Consider the following 16,245-nt stretch of genomic DNA (forward strand, 5'->3'; position numbering starts at 1 on the left):
ATCCATCCAGAGGCCCAAAGAGAACTGACCCTTAATATATACTCCCTCCTTTAGTGATCTAAACATTCTCATATTTCTTGACGTGATCTAGCCCAAAGAGAACCGACCCTTAATTATATACTCCCCTTTAGTGATCTAAATACTCTTATATTTCTTTACGCGATCTAAACATTCTAATATTTCTTTATGCAGGGAGTACATGAACTAAAGCACTGTCATGTGTCATCCCATGGAAGAAACAGAGAATTGCAGAGCAAACTAATAATTCATTTATTATTCATAAACAACTGTACTGAATTACGTACACGAGCGAAAGCACTGTCATGTGTCGAAGATTAACCATGGTTAACATCCATGGAGCTGGTTGATGGCCAATTAACACGATGATTAGTACTAATGGCGAAGACTAACCATGGTTAACATCCATGGAGCTGGTTGATGGCTAATGAGTAATGAGAGGGGTTAGCTAGGCAGGCAGGCGGCAGACCTTGAGACGGGCTCGACGTTGATGGCGCGGCACTCGTAGCAGCCGGAGAGGCCGCGGAGGGAGGACGGGTGCCCCGGCGACGGTGGTGTGGACGGGGCGGGGTCGAGGTGGGGCAGCGCGTCGGGGCGGGGTCGAGGCGGCGTCGGGGCGGCGGGGCAGCGTCGAGGCGGAGTCGGGGCGGCGGGGTCGCGTCGAGGCGGCGTCGGGCGGCGGGGTCGCGTCGAGGCGGCGTCCGGGCGGCGGGTTCGCGTCGAGGCGGCGGGGCAGCGTCGAGGTGGCGGGGACGGTGGCGTCGAGGGAGGCGGGGCGAGGGAGAGGGAAGGCGAGGAGAGGGCGAGGGAGGGAGAGGGCGAGGCGAGGGCGAGGGCGAGGGCAGCGGCGGCGGCGGCGGTGGATCGAGAGGGAGAGAACTGGCGAGGGGGAGAGGGAAGGGGGATCGGGCGAAGGGGGGATCGGGCGAAGGGGGATCGGGCCACAATACTAATGGCGCACCTCACCGTGGTGCGCCATTAGCATGTCCATACTAATGGCGCACCTCACCGTGGTGCGCCATTAGTATTTTTTTTATTTCAACTCGAGCCAAAAGGTTATGTACTACCAGAACCTATCCACGTCAAGCCCACTCTACTAGCTCGACTGGTCAGCAGCCAGTTCTCACACCAGGAGGTCCTGGGTTCGACTCCCAGGCTCCACAAATTTTTTTTTATCATTTAAAAAGCTGTTTGATACTTATTTATGTTTAAATATGTTCAAACTTGTTTAAATAATAACAGTAATATTTTTTTATAAGACAGTAGCATTTAAAAAGCTGTTTCATACTTATTTTTTTATAAGACGGTGCGCGCGGTGCGGGGGGTCGGCGGCGGCGGTTGAGTAGGGGAATCGAGGGTGCGGTGGGTCGGCGGCGGCGGCCGGTGGACTTGGGGGGTGCTCGGCGCCGAGGGGGACCGGATCTGGCGAGGTGGGATAGCGGTCGAGATGGAGGGGGATCGAGGTGGGCTCCACAAATTTTTTTTTAGCATTTAAAAAGCTGTTTGATACTTATTTGTGTTTAAATATGTTCAAACTTGTTTAAATAATAACAGTAATATTTTTTTATAAGACAGTAGCATTTAAAAAGCTGTTTGATACTAATTTTTTTTATAAGACGGTGCGCGGGGTGCGGGGGGTCGGCGGCGGCGGTTGGGTAGGGGAATCGAGGGTGCGGGGGGTCGGCGGCGGCGGCCGGTGGACTGGGGGGTGCTCGGCGGCGAGGGGGGCCGGATCTGGCGAGGTGGGATAGCGATCGAGATGGAGGGGGATCGAGATCGAGTGTCCATGAAATTTAAAAATATTCATGATAGTTCAAAAAGTACCCATGAAATACAATCGAGAAATGAAGGCTACGATTTAAATACAATCGATCTTAGCTAGCTATCTGTTCACAATCTTCTTGCCCTTCTTTTTCGCAAATGGAGTTCTTCTGTGGAACGGACGTCCTTTAGGTAGGGTGGTCCTGCTTCTTCTTGTGGTGTATGCTGCTACTTCATCATCGTCGTCATGTTCGATCCTCGGGTCGCCGTACTTGTCGAAGTCTTGCTCATTGGCTACTCCATCCATTCCGATGATCTTCCTTTTGCCTCTCCTCACGACAACACGACTGGGCTTTGGCGGGTCGGTAATGAAGAAGCATTGGTCCACTTGGGAAGCCAGTACCCATGGCTCATTTTTCGCGGTGACGTTTGCGCCCGCGGTCTTGGATTTGGCTTCGGGTATAACCATGGTGGTGAAATACCGGTCTTCTTTTATGACGTTCTTGGCCCATCTGACACGGAACATCGGGACCTTCTCTCCAGCGTAGCTCAGCTCCCAGATCTCCTCGATCCTTCCGTAGTATCTGTCCTTGTCGTTACCGGTGTAGGATTCCATCGTTACCCCGGAGTTCTGATAACCATCGCTCTTCATGTCCTTGGCCTCGGTGTAGAATGTGTAGCCGTTGATATCGTACGCCTCATAGGTCATCAGGTTGTGCTCGGCGCCCTGTGACAAGGCGAATATGAGTTGTTCTTCCGCGGAAGAATCCTCATGTAAAGGGTACGACAGAAGCTTATGCTTGAACCAACGCGTGAAACATGAGTTGTGCTCTTTGAGTGTATCTCCGTCCGTCCTCTGTTGGCCTCGGTCATTGTACGTCTTTTTAATAAAGGTTTTGTGCTCTACCACCCAAGGATCGACCACGTCTATGTGTTGTAGCGCGACTAGGTTTGCTCTTTCAAAGTCGGCGAGTCGACCCTCGAAGTCGACATGCATTTCGCGGCGACCCTCACGGTGACCCCATCCAGCGAGCCTGCCGAGGTGCCTGTTGACGGGCAGACCAACGGGGTTCTCGATGCCTAGATAATTCGTGCAGTAGGAGATGCACTCTTCGGTCAGAAAGCCCCTGGCTATGCTTCCTTCTGGACGTGACATGTTGCGAACGTATCCTTTGATGACACCATTCATCCTTTCGAACGGCATCATGCTGTGCAGGAACGTCGGCCCGAGTTGGATGATATCCTCCACTATATGGACCAGCAGATGCACCATAACGTCGAAGAATGCGGGCGGGAAGTACATCTCAAGCTCGCATAGTATCACCACGATCTCTTCCTGTAGCCTTCTGAGTTGCCTCACGCCAATCGACTTCCGAGAGATGACGTCGAAGAAGTTGCATAGGCCAAATAGCGTTTCACGGACGTGCGCGTCCATGATCCCACGGATTGCAACTGGAAGTATCTGCGTCATCAGCACGTGACAGTCGTGAGACTTCATCCCGCTGAACTTCTGCTTCGCTGGGTCTAGGTATCTGCTTATCTTCCCCGCGTAACCGTAAGGAAGTTTTACTCCTAGGAGGCAGGTGAAAAACTGCTCGATCTCCTCCTGACTTAGAGTGAAGCACGCGGGAGGGTAGTCATTTCCGGTCTTCTTGGCCTTTTTGCCTTTGCGACGACTTTCTGTGTCCTGCTTCGCCTCATCATCATCATCATCATCATCATCATCATCATCATCATCATATATAGCGTGAAGCTCCTGCCTGATGCCCATTGATTTCAAGTCTGCCCTTGCTTTCGGCCCATCTTTGGTCCTCTCTGGCATGTTGAGCAGGGTACCAAGCAGACTCTCGCACACGTTCTTCGTGATATGCATGACATCAAGGCTGTGAGGCACACGGTGGATCTTCCAGTACGGCAAGTCCCAGAAAACAGACCTCGTTTTCCATACCTTCAGCAGCGGCTCTGGCGCCTTTCGCTTCTTTCCCGGCTCTGGCGCCTTTTGCTTCTTTCCCGGCAGTGGGCAGTCTTTCCAATTTTTCAACAGCTTGTCTATTTCCTCGCCGCTCCTCGTACACGGGCGTTTTCGGGGTTCGGTTTCACCATCGAACAGATCCTTGCGTTTCCTCCACGGGTCATCGTCGCGAAGCCACCTTCGATGTCCCATGAACACGGTTTTCGAAGACCCGGGATCTCTATCTAGCTGGCGATACGTTGTGTCATCCATGCACCTTACGCATCCAGAAAATCCGTGGACTACCTGCCCCGCAAGATATCCGTAACCGAGATAGTCGTGCACCGTCGTGAGCAGTGCGGCTCTCATAGGGAAATATTCTTTCTCTGCGGCGTCCCACATATTGGCTGGCGTTTTCCACAGCGTGTCAAGCTCCTCTTTCAGCAGCCCCAGATACAGATTGATGTCGTTCCCTGGTTGTTTCGGCCCTTCAATTAGCATACTCATGTGAATGTACTTCCTCTTCATGCACAACCAGGGGGGAAGGTTGTACATCCACACAAACACAGGCCAGGTGCTATGTGTGCTTCTCTGGCTGCCAAACGGATTGACTCCATCGGTGCTCGCGCCCAGCACGATGTTCCTTGGATCGTTCCCAAATTCTGGGTATTCGAAGTTCAATGCTTGCCACTGGCTCGCATCCTTAGGGTGACTCAGCATCTTGTCTTTTTTATCTATCTCCGGATCATTTGCGTCATCTTCTCGCTTCTTCTCCTCCCTATCCGCGTGCCAACGCAGGAGCTTTGCTACCTTAGGATCCGTGAAATACCGCTGCAGACGAGGAGTGATCGGAAAGTACCACACCACTTTTCGAGGAGCTTTCTTCCTCTTCTTGTATCGAGTGACACCGCACACCGGACATATTGTAGACTCCGCGTGCTCGTCCCGATAAATGATGCAATTGTTCATGCACACATGGTATTTCACGTGCGGTAAATCCAGAGGACACACGATTTTCTTCGCCTCCTCCAAACTGGTCGGGCACTTGTTCCCCTTGGGAAGACGTTCGTGCCAGAATGACATGTTCTCGTCGAAGCATGCGTCGGTCATTTTGTGTTTTACCTTCATCTCCAGGGCCATGAGCGTTAATTTCAGGCGGGTATCCTCGGGCCTGCATCCTTCATACAATGGAGTAACCGCGTCTAACTCAAGTTGATCCATCTTGGCTTTCTCTCGGGCGGCAGCTCTTGCGTTATCCGTCTGCTTGAGAAGCAGCTCTTGAATATGAGGGTCCTGCACCCAGCCCATCGATGGTCCAGCGTCGTCTGCTCCGCCGGCATCATCATCTTCATGATCATGCCCGTCGCCTCCTCCGGCATCTTCCTCATCATCATGTCCTGCATCTTCTACATGATGACTGTGTACAGCATCACAGTCGTGATCATCTCCTGGGGATTCTTCGTCTTCTCGCCCTCCCGAGCCGCGGTGGTTGTCTTGCTGCCCTTCCTCATTTCTTGCCCGGCCCGCATGGACGACTTCGTAGTCATCTTCATCACCTTGCCACGGATAGCCATCCATGAAACCACGCAACAGCAGGTGGTCCCGCACCTGCCCGGAATCCGGGTCCGCAATAAGGCTCTTCAGCTTGCATCTTCGACACGGACATCTTATCTCCGTCTCGTTCTTTTGAAGCATCTCGGCCTTCGCGGACCTCAAAAACCTATTCACGATGCCTTCGGTCATCGTGCGGACCATGGTCGCCTGCGGGGTAGAGCAAAACGATATTTTAGAACCAAACAAAAATTTGGCATGACTTTCCCTAAAAATAGGACCAAAAAGAATGCTTAATGCCAAAATTCTCGCCGAAACGGAAATGAATCAACATTCCGGCAAAATATTGGCAACTATCGCATATCAAATACCGGTACACCTCCAAACACAAACACATATGCAACACCACAAACATATGCAACACCACGAACATACATAGATCTAGCTAGGCCGTAAAAAGTGCTTGTGCACATTGTTGTAAGGAGAACAACCTAAATATAGCTTCCCCCCTTACTTACCTATTAAAACAAGGTAATTTAACCACTTAATTTGAATGAATCTATGGTGGAAATGAGGTGAAAAAGAGGAGGCACCCGAGACAAGGAGGAGGTGGAGAGAATGAAGTGGGGAGAAAGTGAGTGTGTGGGTAGGAGAGGCTGTCCCAAATATCTTGTTGCTGCCCACTTACTAATGGCGCACCTCCTGCATGGTGCGCCATTAGTAGTTACAACTACTAATGGCGCACTTAAGCAGGATGCGCCATTAGTATGTTTGGATAGGCGCACTAGTTCAAAAAAAAATTCTATACTAATGGCGCACCCACTGCCTGGTGCGCCATTAGTAGTTACAACTACTAATGGCGCACTTGGGCAGGATGCGCCATTAGTATGTTTGGATAGGCGCACTAGTTCAAAAAAAATTCTATACTAATGGCGCACCTGCTGCCTGGTGCGCCATTAGTAGTTACAACTACTAATGGCGCACTTTGCCCGGATGCGCCATTAGTATGTTTGGACAGGCGCACTAGTTAAAAAAAAATTTGATACTAATGGCGCACCCGTAGCATGGTGCGCCATTAGTAGTTTAAACTCTAATGGCGCATCAGATTGTGGTGCGCCATTAGTATATACTAATGGCGCACCATCTTTCTGGTGCGCCATTAGTGTCAATCCCATCTATAGCCCTTTTCCTAGTAGTGAGGATTTCACCTTTCTCACCTATGCCTTCTTCATCCTCGCATATCCATTCTTGCGCACTCGAGCTCCAACACCCAAGTTTGCGCCTTTCTCCTCAAACCGCCCCAACCATGTCCGGAGCGGGAGGCAAGTGGATGAAATCCTCCGTCACGGAGGAGGACATCAAAAAGCTGCGGGGGGCCGGATACTTGGCCGTGGATATCGCGCACCAGCTGCCCGACGAGGGGCAGATCTTCCCTACCCCGGAGCCGTACGAGAGGGTAGTCTTTCTTACCCACTTCGTCCGTGGACTAGGATTTTCTCTCCACCCATTCGTCCGCGGGCTCATGTTCTTCTACGGGCTGGACTTCCATGATCTGGCCCCAAACTTTATCCTCAACATCTCGGCGTTTATCGTCGTGTGCGAGGCCTTCCTCCGCATCCGGCCCGACTTCGGCCTGTGGCTGAAGACCTTCAATGTCAAACTGAAGGTTGTAGGCGGCCAACAAGCGGAGTGCGGAGGCGCCATGGTGGGCAGAATGCCTAACGTCACCTGGCTCTAGGCCTCCTTTGTGGAGACCATAAAGGGGTGGCAATCGGGGTGGTTCTACATCACCGAGCCGCGCGACACCAACTGGGTGGCGGCCCCCGAGTTCCGATCCGGATTCCCCACGCGGCTTTCCTACTGGAAAGAGAAGGGCCTGTCTTGGGGCAACCCGGTAGAGCTGACCGGACTCCAGACCTGCATCAAGAACATGATGAACAGGAAAATCAAGCTTGTCAACGTGGTCCAGGTCATGCTCTTCCGCCGGATCCTCTCGTGTCAACAACGGGTATTCAATTTGTGGGAGTTCGACCCGGCCCAGCACCAGACTCTGTGCGAGCTTTTTGGCACGATGCACAAGGATGTCTGGAGGGTGCTGTTCAAGGGCGCCGAGGTCCCCCCTTCCCTAACTGAAGACCGCGGGCTTAGCACGAAGCGCCTCGCTAAACCGGTAAGGTCTCTATGTTTTATAGGGTATTTATTCTCCCCAGTTTAATCATATGCGGGATCTAAGCCCCCATGCCTTTGACAGGACTGGGTGAAGATGGCGGAGCAGATCAACTGCCCAGCTCCTTTGCCCGAAGATCCAGCGGACGCTCTCCTGACGGAGATGCTGACTCCGGCACCTTATGAGGTGCCGGCGAAGAAGGCCAAGAAGGAGGCCACGGGGACCCGACAGGGTCTCCGGCGCAAGGTTGTGTCGGACTCATCGTCCGAGCACTCCGAGGCGCATTCCTCCCATGACGACGAGGAGGAGTAACGTTCTCCCCCTCCAGCCAGGGGAGACAAGAAAAGGAAGGCGTCCCAACCGGGGAGGCCGAAGGGTCCAAGAAAGGAAGGACCCTCCCTCCGGACTGCTCCACGAACGCCGCCTACAGCGACGACGAGTGGTTGCCCAGGGACAAGCCCCTGGCGAAGTCGTAAGTATCCGGATACCATAATAATTCTTGATATATTTTACCGCACTGCTTCTCATCACGCCGAACATGATTATGCAGTCCGTCCCGAGCCCGTATCGACGTATCTTCGTCGGGCGGTTCTTTGGACTCGTCGGATATGAATAGTGATTCACTTTCAACTGCCTCCACCCCTCTCACTACGGACAACGCCGAGGTGTTGTCTCAAAGGACACCGAGCCGGGGGAAGGTAGTCCTGGAGGCGCCGCAAGGCGACCTTCCGGACCCCGGGCGCAAAGGGGGCAAGACCCCTCGTGGGCTACGAGTTCGGCTTCCAGCCGAACACCGCGCCAGAACCTTTAGTGGCTCCGGGCTCTGCCAAGCGACCCCTGCGAAGAGGGGAAAGCCGTCCGTGCCGGGGACCCCTATCCAGCCAGAGGCCCCGGATAACTTGTTGGATGCGCTTCAAGGCGCTTCCATCATTGAAGAGCACCGCACTATCCTGAGTGCGGTGATGGAGAAGGTTCAGTCCGCCAAGAGCGGACTGACCGAAGCCTGCGCCAGCCCCCTAACAAGCTTTGAGGTAAGTAATTAAATTGTAGGGAAACATCACCGCATAGATAGTAACCCCTGATGCTCTTTTTAGCGTTCGCGAAGAAAAGCCGAATAGAGGATCGAATAGCAATCACAGGAGTCTAATTATAGTATGTCTATGTAAATATGCAGGCTTCCCTGCTGGCCGCTGCCGCACATACTGCGGAGGTCGCCGCACTACAGCAGGACCTTGAGCGGTCCAAGGAAGAGCTCAGCCTCGCCAGGAAGAAGCTCGAGGAAAACAAAGGTAAGCAATACCTTGTTAATATGAAAAAGAAGGAGTTGGTCGCAAAGTAATAGGATCATCATGAATTTTTGCCAGGGGCCACGACCGAAGTGGCGACCCTCAAGAAGGTGTTGTCCGAGGCCAAAAGTAAAGCGACCAAGGAGCGTTCTGAGCGAGAAAAGCAGGAAGCCCGGGCCAGCGAGGTGCAGCAAGAGCTCTAGGCCCTCGTCAAGAAACATGAGGTCCTAGAGCGTGACTCAAAGACGCGAGAGTCCGAGCTTGCCAAGGCGCTAGACGGCACAAAAAGTGCCAAGGCTGAAGCCCAAAAGGCCCTCCAGGAGATTGAGGCAGTAAAGAAGATAGCGGCGGGTAAGGCATTCATTATGCAAAGTAGGCATGCGAAAGAAAATTTCCTTTTACTTACCCGAGTTCGGAGCTCTCCAGGAGTGTTCGCAGATCTGCCCCGTAGTGTATCTGATGCCGCGGAGTTTTACCGGGCCGAGGAGGGAAGCTCAACAGAGAAGTTCTTCTGGACTCAGTATGCTGGGACCGAACACCCGATGCCCGTGAGCGGCCAGCTAAAGCAACTAGTCGAGCTCCACAAGGCAGCCGAACAGGCCATGAGGGGCCTTATAGTCCGGATGTGGCCCGGCGACTCCCTTCCCAACAGCTACTTCGGCCTGGTGAGGCGCCTTGTGGATGCCTGCCCACGGCTGTAAGTCATCAAGCAGTCCGTCTGCATTGAAGGTGCACGCAGGGCTCTTGCCCACGTGAAGGTGCACTGGGCGAAGATGGACGCCGAGAAGCTGGTGAAGGAGGGGCCGCCGCAGGGCAAGGAGCATCGCCACCCCGAAATGTACTATGAAGGTGTCCTAAAGGGTGCCCTTCTCGTGGAGGACGAGTGTAGCAAAGATATAATCTTTGAATGAACTTGCTCGTGTGATCCTTGTATTTATGAAAACTAGTTCATGCTTGTTATGCAACACTTTTGTATTTAAAATATTACCTTCTGTGCAGCCGTTTATAAATTCTGAGAGTTGCTAGTCGTCGGCTTCTGCCCCCGTGCAACTAGTGCTAGGGTGTTCGGGATAATTCTGAACACTCCTTTTCCCATTCTTGGGTCCATCGAGGGATGTGTTCAGCGCAACGAACCAGGCAATCAGACTATAATGCTTTATCGCTCTCACTTAGCCATAGAAGTCTACAATTTTAAATTTTGGCGAAGCCCCTAGTCTTCGGAAGGCCGAATTTGGGGCGCTATAAACGCCTAAGCTGGACAAGGCCGGCTCCTCGCCCAAAGCGGAAAAAGTCTTTAGGGACTTGAGACCTCTCGAACAGCGACCAGCTCTCGCCTCATCATGACAGTCAGTTTTAGCTTTCTCTACTAAGGTGCTCGGCCGGACGACCCGGGGCACAATCGCAGTAGTTCTCCCAGTGCTACCTTAGCCGATATAGCGGAACATAAGGTACCAAAACATGGGAGCCGAGCAAACCCAACTATTGACCCAAGACATGATTCGGAGCTGATGCATATAATGCTATAAGTTCGGGGTGCCGCACTTTTGAAAGTGTTCGGACTTCTCACGCCGAAGTATGGGGTCTGTAGAAGCCCCTGGCGTATTAGCCATACCAAAGTGTACGAGTGCTACTTGTCATAGGTAAACATATGTATAAAAGAATACAGGATGCAATAACAGACTAGCATTATGCATTGTTTACGTAAGAAATGCGCTAAAGCAAACTGGTACAAGTAGTGCGGCAAACAAAAAATAGGACTATTTGAAATGTCCCCTTCCAAGGGCGAGATGCGGACTAGTATCTCAAAACAGGTATTTAACTCATTATCAGAGACCACCTGGGAATTCCGCTATACGGCGTAACTTCCTGCCTCCTTGGGTGTTGTATCATGTATCCGGCTACTGCACTTCCGGATAGGGCTTCCAGAGAGTACAATCTTGAAAGGGAGAGAGTGAGAAAGGTATTAAGCCCCTAGTTCAGTTGAGCTGCTTTGTGGGACGCGTCGTGATCGTGCCCCCGCCTATACCCATGGTATTTTCAATGCGTAATTATGCATGCGCGGGACGGACTTTGCCGTTGTAATAAGACTAGGGAGGGGGCCGAATTGCTAGGCGAGCTCTTTGCGTGCCAGGCGATCCTGTTGCAGGTTACTCCGGACGTGCTTGACGGTGTCCGGGGGCTAGATCACCGAACTGGTAGATTTCCTCAAAAGGCTGCCTTGTGCTTCTGCTGCGAGGGCCGCCATGTGCTCCTTCGTACGGAGAGAGCATTCTGTGTTTCCATCGACTGTGATGACCCCCCTAGGTCCTGGCATCTTAAGCTTGAGGTATGCGTAATGCGGCACCGCGTTGAATCGTGCGAATGCGGTGCGCCCGAGCAGCGCGTGATAGCCGCTGCGGAACGGGATGATATCGAAGATTAGCTCTTCGCTTCAAAAGTTATCCGGGGATCCGAAGACCACTTCTAGTGTGATTGAGCCCGTACAATGGGCCTCTACACCTGGGATGACGCCTTTAAAGGTCGTCTTGGTGGGTTTGATCCTCGAGGGGTCTATACCCATTTTGCACACTGTATCCTGGTAAAGGAGGTTCCGGCTGCTGCCGCCATCCATAAGGACTCGAGTGAGGTGATATCCGTTGATGATTGGGTCTAGGACCAATGAGGCGGATCCGCCATGACGGATGCTCGTGGGGTGGTCCCTGCGATCAAAGGTGATCGGGCAAGAGGACCATGGGTTGAACTTTGGCGCGACGGGCTCTATCGCGTATACGTCCCATAGTGCACGCTTCCGTTCCCTTTTGGGGATGTGGGTTGCGTATATTATGTTCACCGTCCTCACTTGTGGGGGGAACCTCTTCTGTCCTCCCATGTTCGGCGGCCATGGCTCCTCCTCATCATTGTTGTGCAGCCCCTTGTCTTTCTCTTCGGCGTTTATCTTGCCAGCCTACTTGAACACCCAGCATTCTCTGTTGGTGTGATTGGCTGGCTTATCGGGGATGCCATGTATTTGACACGAGTGATCAAGTATGCGGTCCAAACTGGACAGGCCCGGAGTGGTTTTCTTAAATGGCTTTTTCCGTTGACCAGATTTAGAGCCTCTGAATCCGGCATTGACTGCCGTATCCTCGGTGTTATCGCTGTTGCTGCGGCGTTTGTGTTTGCTGCGACGTGACCTGCCGTTGCTGTCCTTGGTATCCGAAGTGCCAAGGTTCCTTGATATGTTATTGCTGCGAGCTAGCCAGCTATCCTCTCCCGCGCAAAAGCGGGTCAGGAGTGTCATGAGGGCTGCCATTGATTTCGGCTTTTCCTGACCGAGGTGCCGGGCGAGCCACTCATCACGGATGTTGTGTTTGAATGCCGCTAAGGCTTCCGCATCCGGACAGTCGACAATTTGGTTTTTCTTAGATAGGAACCGTGTCCAGAATTTTCTGGGTGATTCCCCTGGCTGCTGAATTATGTGGCTCAAGTCATCGGCATCTGGTGGTCGCACATAAGTTCCCTGGAAATTGTCGAGAAATGCGTCTTCCAGATCCTCCCAACGGACAACGGAGTCTGCTGGAAACTATTCAGCCAATGCCGAGCTGGTCCTTTGAGTTTTAATGGGAGGTACTTGATGGCGTGTAGATCATCACCGCGGGCCATGTGGATGTGGAGGAGGAAGTCCTCGATCCATACCGTGGGATCTGTTGTGCCATCGTATGATTCAAGGGTGTGCCGCGCCTCTGTGCTGGGCTATGTCGTGACGCAGCTCATACGAGTCCTGCCTGCTGTATTCGGCCCATCCAGATCTGCTTTTATTGTATCCGGCGAGGCAGTCACCATCCCTTGTGGGGGCACGGCCCCGTGATTTCGTAGATCGATCTTGCATGTTTTGCCTTGTCTTCCAATACATCTCGCAGGTCCCGCGTATTTCCTGTTGCTTTGGTATGGTGGCGGGGTGCAGGCTGATTTTCGTGTCGTACTGCCTCTCTATCTCGGCCACGGGGTGGCCGGTCAGCCGCATCGTACGCTGGCGATGTTGGGTGACCCTTGGAAGGGCGCTCGAGTTCGTATTCCTCGGCCGCAAGGACATCCGTCCATCTATCTCCTAGCAGATCCTGATCAGCTCGAAGCTGCTGCTGCTTTTTCTTTAGGCTATTTGTTGTTGCAATAAGCCAGCGCTTAAAGTGCTCCTGCTCGACGGGATCCTCAAGTACGATAAATTCTTCATCGTCGAGGCTCTCTTCGTCTTCGGAGAGAGTCATGTAGTTGTCATCCTCCATTTTTCCGTCTGCCGCTCTCTTGGGAGGGCTGGCCCGTTCATCCTCTGGCTCTTGATCGTGCTGGAGGGGATTGTCATCGTCTTCGGCACTGTCCGAAGTATTGTTACCTCCTGTGCCGGTATCACTGTTTTTGTTGTGGCAAGACTTAGAGCGGCGCCGCTGACATCGGCGCTGGGGTTGTTTCTTGGAGGGGTCATCCTCCATTGTCTTATCGCCATCGCCTTCTTTGGGTGTGTCCACCATATATATCATAAGATGAGGTGGTCGTCCAATGCCCCGTGGGCAGTGGTTCTTGCTCGTCTCCTTCATCGTTGTCCATGCCATCGATGTCTTCGGAGTCGAAGTCGACCATGTCGGTTAATTCGTCGACAGTGGCTACTAAGTGGCTGGTGGGTGGGGATTGAATTTCTTCGTCATCCGCGTCCCACTCTAGCCGGACATAGCTCGGCAAAGGTTGTTCGGACAGGGAGAGGGATTTTAATGAGTTCAGTATGTCGCTAAAGGTCGAGTGCTGAAAGATATCTGCGGAGGTGAACTCCATAACCGGTGCCCAATCAGATTCGATAGGCATGGGCGCGGGTGGCACGGAGTCCGTGGCCGAGGACGAGTCCAACAGTTTGGCGGCACGGCTCTCGTGGAGGGTAAGGTCAGTATTCGGCTCTATCACCACTGAGAGCGTAGCCTCCGTGGCGGAGTCTATCCTCCCATCCTCGGATGGTGCGATTTGCTCCGGATTAAAGGCCGGAGTGACTGCTGGCGTGATCTTCCGAACACTATCCAACGGCAGAGCTATATCATGCTCGTCGTGATCGTGCGGCACACCTAGCATGGGTCCGAATCCGTCGAAGATCAAGTCTCCGCGGATATCTGTGGTATAATTCAAGTTTCCAAACCTGACCTGAAGGCCAGGGGCGTAGCTCTCGATCTTCTCCAGATGGCCAAACGAGATGGCCCGTAGTGCGAAGCCGCCGAACACGAAGATCTGTTTGGGAAGGAAGACCTCGCCCTGGACCGCATCGTTGTCGATGATCGAAGGGGCCATCGAACCTTGCAGCGATGATAAAGAGGAACTCTCAATGAAAGCACCAATGTCGGTGTCAAAACCAGTGGATCTCGGGTAGGGGGTCCCGAACTGTGCGTCTAAGGTGGATGGTAACAGGAGGCAAGGGACACAATGTTTACCCTGGTTTGGGCCCTCTCGATGGAGGTATACCCTACTTCCCGCTTGATTGATCTTGATGATATGAGTAGTACAAGAGTTGATCTACCACGAGATCGTAGAGGCTAAACCCTAGAAGCTAGCCTATGGTATGATTGTTGTTGTCCTACGGACTAAACCCTCCGGTTTATATAGACACCGGAGGGGGCTAGGGTTACACAGAGTCGGTTACAACAGAAGGAGATCTACATATCCGTATCGCCAAGCTTGCCTTCCACGCCAAGAGAGTCCCATCTGGACACGAGACGAAGTCTTCAATCTTGTATCTTCATAGTCTAACAGTCCGGCCAAAGGATATAGTCCGGCTATCGGGATACCCCCTAATCCAGGACTTCCTCACAAACCTTGCAAAATTCAGCAAGTGGCATCTTCTTAACAACGTCATATAAATGAAACTCTACTGAAGGAGGTGATTCCGTAGGAAAATAGTAGAAGTTTTGCACAAAAGTATTAGTGAGTAAGAGATACTGATGACGTTGGTCGTGGAGGAAGTCGGTGAGGCCAGCATTTTCAGCCAATGAATAGAAATCATCATAAATCCCGGCTGCTCTCAAGAAATTATTGGAAGGCCATTCACACGGCCTGACCTCCGCGGTACGAGGCAAATTATATTTGGGCCTCTGTGCTTCTTCATTTTGCTTTTCCTTCGAGCTTCGGCTCGATGAGCCCCTCAAAAGTCTCTTCATCATTTTCTGAAAAATTCTGAAATTTTTAGCAACTTCAAACAAAAGTTAACCAAGCTCAATAAAATTGATAGCAACTACTCCTACAAGTGCCTAGAGACTATATCAAGCATTAGAATTACTTGGGACCATATAAATTTGACATGCAAGCTCAAGAACATGGTCACCTAGGCAGGACAAATTTGCAAAGAATAGAGCACTAGAACAAAAACTAATTGGACCAATGGAGGAGTCACATACCAAGGAACAATCTCCCCAAGTAGTTTTGTGAGAGGTGCTTTGAGCAAGGAGATCGAAAATCACAGCAAGGTGAGCTAGAACTCGTGCTTGAGCTAGATATTCGTGTTTGTGGGAGGAAGAAGAACTGTATGGGTGCAGGAATAAGTGGAGGAGGGCCACCGTGGGCCCACGAGGCAGGGGGCGCCCCCTAGGGGGTAGGGCGCGCCCTCCACCCTCGTGCCCAGGTGGTTGACACCCCTGCTGTGTTCTCAGTTCCATAAATCCTCAAATATTCTAGAAAAAATCATATTTCATTTTCAGGGCATTTGGAGAACTTTTATTTTCGGGGTATTTTTATATTGCACGGATAAATCAGAAAACAGACAGAAAAATACTATTTTTACTTCAACTAAATAACACAAAGTAGAGAGGGGGTACAGAAGGTTGTGTTGGGGAACGTAGTAATTTCAAAAAAATTCCTACGCACACGCAAGATCATGGTGATGCATAGCAACGAGAGGGGAGAGTGTTGTCTACGTACCCTCGTAGACCATTCGCAGAAGCGTTATATCAACGCGGTTGATGTAGTTGTACGTCTTCACGTCCGACCGATCCAAGTACCGAAAGCACGGCACCTCCGAGTTCTGCACACGTTCGCCTCGGTGATGTCCTCGCCTTCTCGATCCAGCAAGAGGGGCGAAGTAGTAGATGAGTTCCGGCAGCACGATGGCGTGGTGACGGTGTTGGTGAAGAACAATCTCCACAGGGCTTCACCTAAGCACTACGAAAACTATGACAGAGGATAAACTAGAGGATACAGGGTTGCCGGCACACGGCTTGGTGTTTCTTGATGTGTCTTTGGTGCTAGCCCTGCCCCTCTATTTATATCTTGAGCCCTGGGGTCGAAACTTGGAGTAAAAGCCTCCACAAAGTCGGTTTCACCCGAAAGGCAAGAGTCCTTCTCGGACTCCAGGGCCAGACGCTAGGGTTCTCGGTGTCTAGACCCAGACGCCAGGGACCCTGGCGTCTGGCCCCTGCACTCCGCAAAACTTCCTTTTGCGCTTTCCAAAAATCTTGTGGGCTTTCCCCTTTGGCCCAAATAAAGTGTTCTCGTACCCAAACATTTCC

The sequence above is a fragment of the Triticum aestivum genome, chromosome 7A, assembly GCF_018294505.1.
Source record: "Triticum aestivum cultivar Chinese Spring chromosome 7A, IWGSC CS RefSeq v2.1, whole genome shotgun sequence".
NCBI classification, from domain to species: domain Eukaryota; kingdom Viridiplantae; phylum Streptophyta; class Magnoliopsida; order Poales; family Poaceae; genus Triticum; species Triticum aestivum.